The following is a 13,502-nucleotide window of genomic DNA, read 5'->3' on the forward strand; positions in this document are numbered from 1 at the left end:
TTTGTTGTGCCAGTATGTAAATCCTGTATGGTAATTACACCACGGCTTGACCCCTGCATGCCGCCATATGGTCAAGATGTATTTAGTATAAACATTACTCACTTCAGCTATTCAAATGAGCTTAACTTTGTCCAAGTCCAGATGGGAAAGAATTTTCTAAAAGCCCATCAATTCATTTTGCGTACTGTAGCATACACCAAGGGGAGTTAACTTTTACCGCCTCAGAAACCCGGATCCGGGATCACCCCCCACCCCCCCCTCACTGATTAGCATCGCTAGCATAGCGTCACAATTAAATAGTAGCATCTAAATATCATTAAAATCACAAGTCCAAGACACCAAATGAAAGATACAGATCTTGTGAATAAAGCCACCATTTCAGATTTTTTAAATGTTTTACAGGGAAGACAAAATATGTAAATCTATTAGCTAACCCCGTTAGCAAAAGACACCACTTTTCTAACTCCATCAGTTTCTTACTCCATCAGGTGCTATCACCAATTCGGCCAAATAAAGATATTGATAGCCACTAACCAAGAAAAAACCTCATCAGATGACAGTCTGATAACATATTTATTGTATAGCATAGGTTTTGTTAGAAAAATGTGCATATTTCAGGTATAAATCATAGTTTGCAATTGCAGCCACCATCACAAATCTCCCCAAAGCGACTAGAATTACTACATAGAGCAACGTGTATTACCAATTTACTCATCATAAAACATTTCTTAAAAATACACAGCTCACAGCAATGGATAGACACAGATCTTGTGAATTCAGACAATATTTCAGATTTTCAAAGTGTCTTACAGCGAAAACACAATAAATCGTTATATTAGCATACCACATTTGCAAACGTTACCCGAGCATTGATTCAAGGCAAAATTAGCTATAGCGTTATCATCACCAAAATACATTAATTTTTTCACTAACCTTCTCAGAATTCTTCCGATGACACTCCTGTAACATCATATTACACAATCCATATAGAGTTTGATCGAAAATGTGCATATTTAGCGGCACAAATCGTGCTTACACAATGAAAATAGTGTCCAACTACTCAAGCAATCTGCCCGGCGCCATTTTGAAAATACAACTATTTTTATCGAAAACTATTCATAAACTTGACTAAAAAAATACAGGTTGGACATGAAATGAAAGATGCATTAGTTATTAATGCAACCGCTGAGTTAGATTTTTAAAATTAACGTTACTAGACATACAGTGTGCGTTACAGCCAGACTAGTGCCGCAATAATGGCGTCACTAGTCGCCATTATTGAGTTTACATTTTTCCACATAAAAACGGAATAACATCATAAATAGCTCTTACTTTTCGACGAGCTTCCATCAGAATCTTGGCCAAGTGGTCCTTTGTCCAAAAGAATCGTTGCTTGGTTGTAAAACGTTGCATTCAACTTCTGATATAGCAGCTAACAATAGCTAACAATAGCTATTTTGCCCCAACGTGTCCAAATCCTCAAGACGCAATACTGAGGAAATTCCGAAAAATAGCAATATACTCGCATAATCTGATATAACTCGGTTTAAAATAGCTTCGTTATGATGTTTCTAACACCTATATCGAATTAAATTACAGACGGATACATCTAACGTTGATAATTGAGCGTTTGAAAATGGCATCCTGAGGTCCCTCTCTGCGCAATGGTCAGCGTCGAAAAGAAGGCGCACCTCACTCCTTGGCCTTTTATAACCTCTGAGAGCTACGTATAAAGCCCATTCCACTTCTCATTGGTTACTGACATCCAGGGGAAGGCGGGTGCAGTTCATGTCGTTCCATAGGATACACACAGACCTTTAAAACTGATCTGAGACCAGAGCTTCGCTCTCAGACCTTCGCAGTACCTGTCATGGATTTCGCTGTAGAAAGAGTTCTGGGTCACCCACAGACATAATTCCAACGGTTTATGAAACTAGAGAGTGTTTTCTATCCAATAGAATTAATAATATGCATATTGTACGAGCAAGAATTGAGTACGAGGCAGTTTAATTTGGCAACACCCAGAAATAAAAAATGCTAACTGCTCCCCCTATTGACAAAAGGTTATTAAGTGGTGGAGGTCAGTTCAAATGTAGTTCAAATGTAAGATCACATAGTTTCCTTATTATCATCCAACATGCATAATGATCAAATACACAATGACATTGCATCCACACAAAACCCCCTACGTACACACATCCCATTTTTCTCTCCCTACGCATCAGAAAGTATTCAGACCCCTTGACTTATTCCACATTTTGTTGTGTTAGAGCCTGATGTAAAAATAGATTAAATATACAGTACCAGTCAAAAGTTTGCACACACCTACTTATTCAAGGGTTTTTCTTTGTTTTTACTATTTTCTACCTTGTAGAATAACAGTGAAGACATCAACACTATGAAAAAACACATATGGAATCATGTAGTAACCAAAAAAGTTATTTAACAAATCAAAATATAATTTATATTTATATTCTTCAAAGTAGCCACCCTTTGCCTTGATGACAGCTTTGCACACTCTTGGAATTCTCTCAACCAAGCATCACATGGAATGCGTTTCCAACAGTCTTGAATGCGTTCCCATATATGCTGAGCACTTGTTGGCTTCTTTTTCTTAACTCTGCAATCCAGCTCATCCCAAACCATCTTAGTTGGGTTGAGATTGGGTGATTATGGAGGCCAGGTCATCTGATGCAGCATTCCATCACTATCCTTCTTGGTCAAATTGCCCTTACACAGCCTGGAGGATTGTTGTGTCATTGTCCTGTTGAAAAACCAATGATTGTCCCACCAAGCACAAACCAGATGGGAATGGCATATCGCTGCAGAATGCTGTGATAGTCATGCTGGTTAAGAGTGCCTTGAGTTCTAAATAAATCACTGACAGTGTCACCAGCAAAGCACCCCCCCATCCCAACTCCTCCTTTATACTTCACGGTGATAACCACACATGCTGAGATCATCCGATCACCTACTCTGTGTCTCACAAAGACACGGCGGTTGGAACCAAAAATCTCAAATTTAGACTCATCAGACCAAAGGACAGGTTCCACCGGTCTAATGTCCATTGCTGGTGTTTCTTGACCCAAGCAAGTCTCTTCTTCTTATTGGTGTTCTTTATTAGTGGTTTCTTTGCAGCAATTCAACCATGAAGGCCTGATTCACACAGTCTCCCCTGAACAGTTGATGTTGAGATGAGTCTGTTACTTGAACTTTGTGAAGCATTTATTTGGGCTCCAATTTCTGAGGCTGGAAACTAATGAACTCGTCCTCTGCAGCAGAGGTAACTCTGGGTTTTCCTTTCCTGTGGCGGTCCTCATGAGAGCCAGTTTCATCATAGCGCTTCATGGTTTTTGCGCTTGAAGAAACTTTCAAAGTTCGTGAAATTTTACGCATTGACTGACCTTCAAGTCTTAAAGTAATGATGGACTGCCATTTCTCTTTGCTTATTTGAGCTGTTCTTGTCATAATATGGAATTGGTCTTTTACCAAATAATCTTCTGTATACCACCCCTACCTTGTCACAACACAACTGATTGTCTCAAACACATTAAGAAGGAAAGAAATTCCACAAATTAACTTTTAACAAGGCACACCTGTTAATTGAAATGCATTCCAGGTGCCTCATGAAGCTGGTTGAGAGAATGCCAAGAGTGTGCAAAGCTGTTATCAAGGCAAAGGGTGGCTACTTTGAATAATCTCAAATTTGTTTAACACTTTTTTGGTGACTACATGATTCCATATGTGTTATTTCATAGTTTTGATGTGTTTACTATTATTCTACAGTGTAGAAAATAGTCAAAAGAAAATAAACCCTGGAATAAGTAGCTGTGTCCAAACTTTTGACTTGTAATCTACACACAATAGCCCATAATGACAAAGTGAAAACATGTTTTTAGAAATGTCTGCAAATGTATTGAAAATGAAATACAGATATCTAATTTACATACAGTAAGTATTCACATCCTTGAGTCAATACTTTGTAGAATCACGATTGGCAGCGATTACAACTGTGAGTCTTTCTGGGCAACTCTTTAAGAGCTCTGTACACCTGGATTGTTCAACATGTGCACATTATTATTTTTACAATTCTTCGTGTTCTGTCAAGTTGGTTGTTCACCATTACCAGACAAAACTGTAACTAGGCCATTCAGGACATTCAATTGTGTCTTGGTAAGCAACTTCAGTGTATATTTGGCCTTGTGTTTTCATTTATTGTTCTGCTGAAAGGTGAATTTGTCTCCCATTGTCTGTTGGAAGCAGAGTGAACCAGATTTTCTTCTATGATTTTGCCTGTCCTTAGCTCTATTCAATTTATTTTTATCCCCAAAAAATCCCTTGCCGATGACAAGCATACCAATAAGAGTGATACTTAGTGATGTGTTGGATTTGCCCTAAACATAACACTTTGTAGTCAGGACATAAAGTTCATTTCTTGCAAACAGGATGCATGTTTTCGAATAGTTTTATTCTGTACAGGCTTCCTTCTTTTCACTCTGTCATTTATGTTAGTATTGTGGATTAACTACAATGTTGTTGATCGATCGTCAGTTTTCTCATATCACAGCTATTAAACTCTGTAACTGTTTCAAAGTCAACATTGGTCTCATGATGAAATCCCTGTTTTATTTCCTTCCTGTCCGGCAACTGAGTTAGGAAGGACGCCTGTATCTTTATAGTGACTGGGTGTATTGATACACCATCCAAGGTGTAATTAATAACTTCACCATGCTCAAAGGGATATTCAATGTCAGCTTTTTTTTACGCATCTACAGTGCCTTTGGTAAGTATTGAGACCCTTTGACTTTTTCCACATTTTGTTACGTTACAGCCTTATTCTAAAATTGACTAAATAAATACAAATCGTCAGCAATCTACACACAATTCCCCATAATGACAAAGAAAAAAAAAAGAGAAAAAAATACCTTATTTACATAAGTATTCAGACACTTTGCTATGAAACTCGAAATTGGGCTCAGTTGCATCCTGTTTCCATTGATCGTCCTTGAGATGTTTCTGCAACTTGATTGGAGTCCACCTTTGTTTAATTTAATTGATTGGACATGATTTGTAAAGGCACACACCTGTCTATTGAAGGTCCCACAGTTGACAATGCATGTCAGAGCAAAAACCAAGCCATGAGGTTGAGCTCCGAGACAGGATTGTGTCGAGGCACAGATCTGGGGAAGGGTACCAAAAAATGTCTGCAGCATTGAAGGTTCCCAAGAACACAGTGGCCTGCATCATTCTTAAATGGAAGAAATTTGGAACCACCAAGACTCTGCAAAACTGAGCAGTCAGGGAAAAAGGGCCTTGGTCACGGAGTGTGTACCTAACCATAAACATCAACGCCTTTCTTAAAATCAATACACAAGTATATATTTTAAAACCTGCATATTTAGTTAATATTGCCTGCTAACATGAATTTCTTTTAACTAGGGAAATTGTCTCACTTCTCCTGCATTCTGTGCAAGCAGAGTCAGGGTATATGCAGCAGTTTGGGCCGCCTGGCTCATTGCGAACTGTGAAGACCATTTCTTCCTAACAAAGACAGCCAACTTCGCCAAACGGGGGATGATTTAACAAAAGCGTATTTGCGAAAAAGCACAATCGTTGCTCGAATGTACCTAACCATATACATCAATGCCTTTCTTAAAGTCAATACACAGAAGTATATATTTTTTAAACCTGCATATTTAGTTAAAAGAAATTCATGTTAGCAGGCAATATTAACTAGGGAAATTGTGTCACTTCTCTTGCGTTCCTTGCACGCAGAGTCAGTGTATATGCAACAGTTTGGACCGCCTGGCTCATTGCGAACTGTGAAGACCATTTCTTCCTAACAAAGACAGCCAACTTCGCCAAACGGGGGATGATTTAACAAAAGCGTATTTGCGAAAAAGCACAATCGTTGCTCGAATGTACCTAACCATATACATCAATGCCTTTCTTAAAGTCAATACACAGAAGTATATATTTTTTAAACCTGCATATTTAGTTAAAAGAAATTCATGTTAGCAGGCAATATTAACTAGGGAAATTGTGTCACTTCTCTTGCGTTCCTTGCACGCAGAGTCAGTGTATATGCAACAGTTTGGGCCGCCTGGCTCGTTGTGAACTAGTTTGCCAGAATGTTACATAACTATAACCTAACATTGAAGGTTGTGCAATGTAACAGCAATATTTAGACTTATGGATGCCACCCGTTAGATAAAATACGGAACGGTTCCGTATTTCACTGAAAGAATAAACGTTTTGTTTTCGAAATGATAGTTTCCGGATTTGACCATATTAATGACCTAAGGCTCGTATTTCTGTGTGTTATTATATTATAATTAAGTCTATGATTTGATAGAGCAGTCTGACTAAGCGGTGGTAGGCAGCAGCAGGCTCGTAATCATTCATTCAAACAGCACTGTCCTGCGTTTGCCAGCAACTCTTCGCAATGCTTCAAGCTTTGCGCTGTTTGTGACTTTAAGCCTATCAACTCCCGAGATTAGGCTGGCAATACTAAAGTACTAATTAGAACATCCAATAGTGAAAGGTATATGAAATACAAATGGTATAGAGAGAAATAGTCCTATAATAACTACAACCTAAAACTTCTTACCTGGGAATATTGAAGACTCATGTTAAAAGGAACCACCAGCTTTCATATGTTCTGTAACGTCCTGACCAGAGTTCTTATGTGTTTTGCTTGTTTAGTGTTGGTCAGGACGTGAGCTGGGTGGGAATTCTATGTTGTGTGTCTAGTTCGTCTGTTTCTGTGTCCAGCCTAATATGGTTCTCAATCAGAGGCAGCTGTCAATCGTTGTCCCTGATTGAGAATCATATATAGGTGGCTTGTTTTGTGTTGGGGATTGTGGGTGGTTGTTTCCTGTCTCTGTGTTTGTATTCTGCACCAGATAGGTCTGTATCGGTTTGCCACTTTTGTTATTTTGTATTTGTTTAGTGTTCACAGTAGTTTTTGTTAATTAAACATGTTGAGCACTGGCTATGCTGCGTGTTGGTCCGATCCCTGTTTCACCCCCTCTTCTAGTGAAGAGAGGGAAGGCCGCCGTTACAGAACCACCCACCAATCTCGGACCAAGCAGCGTAGCAACGGGCAGCAGTGCCAGCAGCAGCAGCAGCGGGACCAGGAGAAATGGACATGGGAGGACGAGCTGGACGGAAAAGGACCCTGGGCAGAGCCAGAGGAGTATCGCCGCCCCAAAGCAGAGCTGGAGGCAGCAAAAGCAGAGAGGCGGCGTTTCGAGGAGCTAGCTCGGCAGCAGGAGCCGGATCTGGGTTACACCACTTGGGAGGAAATAGACAGGTGGTCGGTTGACCCAGGGAGAGTGCCGGAGCCCGCCTGGGATTCGATGGAGCAATGTGCAGAGGGATACCGGCAAATGAGGTTAGCACGACGACGCGGTAAGAAGCCCGTGAAGAAACCCCAAAAATGTCTTGGGGGGGGGGGATAAAGGATAGTGTGGCGAAGTCAGGTAGGAGACCTGCGCCCACTTCCCATGCTTACCGTGGAGAGCGGGAGTACGGGCAGACACCGTGTTATGCGGAAGAGCGCACGGTGTCTCCTGTACGTGTGCATAGCCCGGTGCGGGTTATTCCACCTCCCCGCACTGGCCGGGCTAGATTGAGCATTGAGCCAAGTGCCATGAAGCCGGCTCTACATATCTGGCCTCCAGTACGTCTCCTCGGGCCGGTGTACATGGCACCAACCTTACGCATGGTGTCCCCGGTTCGCCAACACAGCCCAGTGTGGGTTATTCCACCTCCCCGCACTGGACGGGCTACGGGGAGCATTCAACCAGGTAAGGTTGGGCAGGCTCGGTGCTCAAGGGAGCCAGTACGCCTGCACGGTCCGGTATATCCGGCGCCACCTTCCCGCCCCAGCCCATTTCCTCCAGTTCCAGCACCCCGCACTCGCCTTATGGTGCGTGGCCCCAGCCCAGTACCACCAGTGCCTACACCACGCACCAGGCTTCCAGTGCGTCTCCAGAGGCCTGTTCCTCCTCCACGCACTCTCCCTATGGTGCATGTCTCCAGCCCAGTACCTCCAGTTCCGGCACCACGCACCAAGCCTCCTGTGCGTCTCCAGAGCCCTGTACGCACTGTTCCTTCTCCCCGCACTCGCCCTGAGGTGCGTGCCCTCAGCCCGGTACCTCCAGTTCCGGTACCACGCACCAGGCCTATAGTGCGCCTCGAGAGTCCAGTGTGCCCTGTTCCTGTTCCCCGCACTAGCCTTGAGGTGCGTGTCTCCAGTCCGGTACCACCAGTTCCGGCACCACGCACCAGGCCTACTGTGCGCCTCAGCAGGTCAGAGTCGGCCGTCTGCCCAACGCCGCCTGCACTGCTCGTCTGCCCAGCGCCGTCTGAGCTGCCTGCCTGCCCAGCACCATCTGAGCCATCTGTCTGCCCAGCGCCATCTGAGCCATCCGTCTGCCCAGCGCCATCTGAGCCATCCGTCTGCCCAGCGCCATCTGAGCCATCTGTCTGCCCAGCGCCATCTGAGCCATCCGTCTGCCCAGCGCCATCTGAGCCATCCGTCTGCCCAGCGCCATCTGAGCCATCCATCTGCCCAGCGCCATCTGAGCCATCCGTCTGCCCAGCGCCATCTGAGCCATCCGTCTGCCCAGCGCCATCTGAGCCATCCGTCTGCCACGAGCCTTCAGAGCCGCCCGTCTGTCCCGAGCCATTAGAGCCGTCCGCCAGTCAGGAGCCGCTAGAGCCGTCCGTCAGTCAGGAGCCGCCAGAGTCGCCAGCCAGTCAGGAGCCGCCAGAGCCGCCAGCCAGTCAGGAGCCGCCAGAGCCGCCAGCCAGTCAGGAGCCGCCAGAGCCGCCAGCCAGTCAGGAGCCGCCAGAGCCGCCAGCCAGTCAGGAGTCGCCAGAGCCGCCAGCCAGTCAGGAGCCGCCAGAGCCGCCAGCCAGTCAGGAGCCGCCAGAGCCGCCAGCCAGTCAGGAGCATCCAGAGCCGCCAGCCAGTCATGAACTGCCTTCCAGTCAAGAGCTGCCTTCCAGTCATGAGCTGCACTCCAGTCATGAGCTGCCCTCCAGTCATGAGCTGCCCTACAGTCATGAGCTGCACTACAGTCATGAGCTGCCCTCCAGTCATGAGCTGCCCTCCAGTCATGAGCTGCCCTCCAGTCGTGAGCTGCCCTACAGTCGTGAGCTGCCCTACAGTCATGAGCTGCCCTACAGTCATGAGCTGCCCTACAGTCATGAGCTGCCACTCAGTCATGAGCTGCCACTCAGTCATGAGCTGCCACTCAGTCCGGAGCTGCCACTCAGTCCGGAGCTGCCACTCAGTCCGGAGCTGCCATTCAGTCCGGAGCTGCCATTCGTCCTGAGCTGCCTCTCTGTCCGGAGCTACCTCTCTGTCCTGAGCTACCTCTCTGTCCTGAGCTACCTCTCTGTCCTGAGCTACCTCTCTGTCCTGAGCTACCTCTCTGTCCTGAGCTACCTCTCTGTCCTGAGCTACCTCTCTGTCCTGAGCTACCTCCTAAATCATGTGGGGGCCTTGGGGAGGATTTTTAGGCCAAGGTCGTGGGCGAGGGTCGCCACTCAAAGGAAGCTAAGGAGGGGGACAAAGACAGTGGTGGAGTGGTGTCCTCGTCCACCGCCGGAGCCGCCACCGCGGACAGATGCCCACCCAGACCCTCCCCTTGAGTTTTAGGGGTGCGTTCGGAGTCCGCACCTCAGGGGGGGGGTACTGTAACGTCCTGACCAGAGTTCTTATGTGTTTTGCTTGTTTAGTGTTGGTCAGGACGTGAGCTGGGTGGGAATTCTATGTTGTGTGTCTAGTTCGTCTGTTTCTGTGTCCAGCCTAATATGGTTCTCAATCAGAGGCAGCTGTCAATCGTTGTCCCTGATTGAGAATCATATATAGGTGGCTTGTTTTGTGTTGGGGATTGTGGGTGGTTGTTTCCTGTCTCTGTGTTTGTATTCTGCACCAGATAGGTCTGTATCGGTTTGCCACTTTTGTTATTTTGTATTTGTTTAGTGTTCACAGTAGTTTTTGTTAATTAAACATGTTGAGCACTGGCTATGCTGCGTGTTGGTCCGATCCCTGTTTCACCCCCTCTTCTAGTGAAGAGAGGGAAGGCCGCCATTACATGTTCTCATGTTCTGAGCAAGGAACTTAAACATTAGCTTTTTTACATGGCACATATTGCACTTTTACTTTCTTCTCCAACACTTTGTTTTTGCATTATTTAAACCAAATTGAACATGTTTCATTATTTATTTGAGACTAAATTGATTTTATTGATGTATTATATTAAGTTAAAATAAAAGTGTTCATTGTTCATTCAGTATTGTTGTAATTGTCATTGTTACAAATATATATATATAGATACATTGGTATCGGCTTTTTTTGGTCCTCCAATAATCGGTATCGGTATCGGCGTTGAAAAATCATAATCGGCCGACCTCTAATCGAGACAAATATGAACAGAGTAAAGTACAGAGATCCTTGATGAAAACCTTCTCCAGAGCACTCAGGACCTCAGACTGTGACGAACATTCACCAGCGACCCTAAGCACACAGCCAAGACAACGCAGGAGTGGCTTCGGGACAAGTCTCTGAATGTCCGTGAGTGGCCCAGCCAGAGACCGTACTTGAACCCGATCGAACATCTCTGAAGAGACCTGAAAATAGCTGTGCAGCAACACTCCCCATCCAACCTGACAAAGCTTGAGAGGATGTGCAGAGAAGAATAGGAGAAACTCCCCAAATACAGGTGTGCCAAGCTTGTAGTGTCATACCCAAGAAGACTCTGTAATCAGACTGTAATCACTGTCAAAGGTACTTCAACAAAATACTGAGTAAATGGTCTGAATAATTATGTAAATCTGATATTTACGTTTTTCATTTTTAATAAATTAGCAGAAATTTCTAAAATGCTGTTTTTGCTTTGTCATTAAAAACATTTAGTCCATTTTAGAATAAGGCTGTAACCTAACAAAATGTGGGGAAAGTCAAGGGGTCTGAATAGTTTCCGAAGGCACTGTACCAATAGGTTCCCTTCTTTGTGAGGCATTGGAAAACCTCACTGGTTTTTGTGATTGAATCTGTGTTTGAAATGAATTACTAGACTGGGGGACCTAACATATAATTGTATGAGTGGGGTACAGAGATAAGATAGTCATTCAAAAATCATGTTAAGCACTATTATTGCACATAGAGTGAGTCCATGTAAGTTATTATAGTATGTGACTTGCTAAGCACATTTTTACTTATTTAGGCTTGACTCAAGCATTTCAGCTTTACATTTTTCATTCATTTGTCAAAAATTCTAAAAACATAATTCCCTTTTTACATTGTGGGGTATTTTGTATAAACCAGTGACACAAAATCTCAATTTAATCTATTTTAAATTCATGCTGTAACACAACAACAAAATGTTGAAAGGGTTGTTTTGCATAAAAATGCTTTTACCTCAAGTTCACCTCGTCAGATCCCACTCCCCAGTGACATGCTTGAGAGAGGTTTTCCCTGACGCATTTGACAAAACTGACAAGCTGCAGCTGAGTGCGCACGTACTCTGACAATCTTAGGAGACTAGCAGAGGCGGCTACTGAGACATTCTACCATTGGCTTTGCTGTAGACCTGCTGTGCTCCCTACTACTGAACTACTGATTTCTATGTCCCAGCCTCCATAGTGGCATTATTCTTCATTATCCTGTTAACATTTGAAGTTGACACCAATTTAGCACAGTATTTTAGATAATGTTTTGAGCCACAACTTTGGCTGAACACAAGACCTGCATACAAATCACGTTGACGTGTGTCTCATTGCTACTGCCTAATGGGAAGGGAAACCATGGCGATTGTGATCGATGGTCACTGGCACGAAGTACTGATCACTGTGATTGCAGCTAATGAGATTCACAACAATTTTAATTGAAATGCAAATAAAATGTCTGACTTAGACTTAAAATGCCATATGTCATTTTAAATGTTAGTGTTTACTTATGCTTTGGAAGAATCTGAATCCTTTTTAACATTCCTGTCCATGTGGTAACATTTTTGAATTTCTAATGTAACGCATGTGTTTTGATTTTCTTCTCTTTTTAGGTAAGTGAAACAAATTGCTCCAACTGATTGCAAGCAGACCACCTCAGGCGATCTTATTCAACTGCACCGCACCGCTGGTAGAGTACCCACACTTCACTCTGAAGCCTGTATTTCTTGCTAGTTAATGTCAAAGAAAATAAAAAATGTTACTAGGTCCGATGTTGTGCATCATTATGCATTTGCACTCATTTACGACAAGGCGTAAGTGTTCAAAATAGTCCTCTGTAAATGTGAAACATTTTTAGGCAAGCAATGCAAACCAAAGAGCAAGCAAAGATTGTGAATGTTGATGTGGGCTGAGTCTCTCTATTAATTCAGCACCACAAAGCAGTGAAAAACTAAAATCACTACACAAAGCTTTCAACTGTACCATTGTCAATAATTGCAGGTCTCACTCCAAGTACTTTTTAAAGATGCGGTAGTAAATTACATTTAAGGGGAAGATAGTGCTTTGGCAGTGCGCTGATGTCCCAATCTCACGTCTGTTCCATGTGGCGTAAATGAGTGCAAATTGCATATCAGCCCCCATCATTGCCCCCATCATTGTTCATTTTGTTTCGCGGGGCATGGGGTGGACAAATGTACCCCGGGATCAGAGGGTATCTTCCGCATGGGCACTGAGACAGCAGCATTACAGGCACTCCATTTTGACAACTGAAAAGATAATTCTATCCTTCCTCCCCCCTTCACTGATCGGACTTGACTTGATTAGTGCAAGCAAGCTTTCCTCTGCATTGCTTCCACCAGATGTCATCATGTCAGATCAGTGATTGCCACATGACCCTTGAAGGAAAGAAAGAACTAAAGGATGGATTAATTTTAAGATGATATGCTAGTGTAGGGGACTGATAGCATTGGTTTGTCTAGTAGTCAGAGGTATGACAATGCAGTTCGATGAATAACAGAAACATATGCTGCATGAAATCATTCATTGCTTTTCCTGATAAATGTTACTGTAGTTCAACGGGTCCTTTGATAAATCACTCCTCTGCCTTATCTGTGTTTGGTTTTCGGGGCGGAGAGCCATGTTATTGATGCACACTGCTTATTACAAACAGGACGTGTTCAATCCTGGGCAAGCGCAGTGGGGGCAGCATTATGAATGATAACTTTTTACATTTTTGAAAAGATTGTATCAAATAATAACATAACATGGGAGAAAAAGGGAAATTGATTGCCACGGGCGATGTACAATCCCAGGCATATACAGTCGTATTAGGTCTCTCTGTTCGATGCTCTTTTGAAATAGGTTTTCAACATCATACTTCTGCTCTTTTATAATTTTCCATTGTGCTCAAACATGTATCGACAGGCTCCAGTCGTGCTATTGTGTTGCTAATTTGGTGTTTTCTGATGTTCCATTTTGGTGTTGCCGTAAGCAAATTAATATGCACCACGTTGATAAAACACCCACCAGGCGAGGCG

The sequence above is a fragment of the Salvelinus namaycush genome, chromosome 12, assembly GCF_016432855.1.
Source record: "Salvelinus namaycush isolate Seneca chromosome 12, SaNama_1.0, whole genome shotgun sequence".
NCBI classification, from domain to species: domain Eukaryota; kingdom Metazoa; phylum Chordata; class Actinopteri; order Salmoniformes; family Salmonidae; genus Salvelinus; species Salvelinus namaycush.